This window comes from Trypanosoma rangeli (assembly GCF_003719475.1).
Source record: "Trypanosoma rangeli strain AM80 chromosome Unknown Tra_15.4_contig_00089, whole genome shotgun sequence".
In the NCBI taxonomy this organism is placed as follows: domain Eukaryota; phylum Euglenozoa; class Kinetoplastea; order Trypanosomatida; family Trypanosomatidae; genus Trypanosoma; species Trypanosoma rangeli.
In genome coordinates, this window is record NW_021705830.1 from 13,162 (window position 1) to 14,609 (window position 1,448).

The 1,448-nt window shown below is 57.4% G+C and overlaps 1 annotated feature.

Moving 5' to 3' along the window:
* Positions 1-1,413: 1,413 nt before the first annotated feature.
* Positions 1,414-1,436: a microsatellite.
* The last annotated feature ends 12 nt before the right edge of the window (positions 1,437-1,448 follow it).

Below are 1,448 nucleotides of genomic sequence, written 5' to 3' on the forward strand. Positions count from 1 at the left end.
GGCGCACACCTCACGCACACACACGCAGAGGCACCCCCAATCCCACACGACGGCAAATCACCGCCATATTTACTTTACACTCCGCTGAAGGCAGAGCATCCACACTGCTCGAAGGCAGGCCACTCTGTCCATTACTCCCTTTCCAGCGCCACCCATGAACCTTCACCCAAAACATCGTGCGGCATAGGCGGGAAGCATCACGATGCCTGCGGAGGGTCACCGCCAAACAAAGACGCGGCCCCACCACGTGCCCATGACGACGTTTCGTCCTCATCGCAGAAAAAAGGGTGTGTGCGTATGTGTGACGGCGTGTGGGGCAGCAAAGTGACAGCAGCGGCATCCGTCACTCGCCAAAAGAACAGAAAAAAAAAAGAAGGACGAGGGGCGTGTCAGCTTCCAGCTTCAAGGCACAGGTGGAGCCGTGGCAAAAAGTTTCACCTCTTGAGTGTGTGCTCGTCCCGTGCAACTCGGCATCATCGCAGTGACCGCCGCCAGCGTCAAGTGGGAGACACGCCCTTCCACCACCGCGGCGCCACAGCAGACGCTGACGTGCGCAGTCGCACAATTAACTGGCCGTCGCGACAACCACGCGGCAGCTGCGCATTTATTTATTTTTTTCCGTTCTCTTTTGAATTCCTGAATCCCAGCCAGCAGCGTGCGTCGCGCAGTCCGACGCCCATCGCAGACGCATCTTTCCGCGCTCGTTTTAAGCGCCCAAAAATTTCCAGTGTTGCGCCGCCCAAGATTCTCCCAGTGCTGGCCGCCTCGCCCTCTCTGAGGAGTGGTCTACAGCGCGTTCACCGAAGGGCCACGCAGCGGTCACCAAAAAAGGTTGCGAAAATAAAACACGCGCACGCCTCGCATGAGCAGCCCCAGTGGAAGTGTTCCCTGGCACCCCAAGAGCAGAACACGGCCTCTTATTGTGGGGTCTGGCTGGGGAGGAAACGAGGCGGCAGGGGATGATGCGTTGGGTGGCCCCACCAAAAATGCGGGCCGCCACTCCTCCTCCTCCCACCCACACAGACGGACAGTCAGACGGCACTGCCAGCAGCTGTGGGTTATTAAAAGCCAAAAGGAGGGCACAACATGCGAAGGCGCACACCCCGAAGCATCGGCCGTCCTCCACTCCCACTCCCACGAAACAGGAGTAGCCCCCAACAGAACCGTTTCCCACTGAGGCGCAGCATCCAGTCAAGCAAGAAAGCAGCAAGAACGAACAGGTGAGGGAACAGTCGATGCCTTCAGCCTCTCCCACAGGCGTGAAAAAAAAAAAAAATCCCCTCAACACAAGACTATCAACCACGCGCCCCGAACCCAATGCAGCAACAGACGGTTAAACGCCCCCGTTTTCTCCATGGCGTGTGAGTAACGGTGAAAAGGTGGAGGCGCGGCCGGCATCTTGTGGCGCCCCTCAAAAAAAAAAAAAAANAAAAAAATCTTTTACCCGG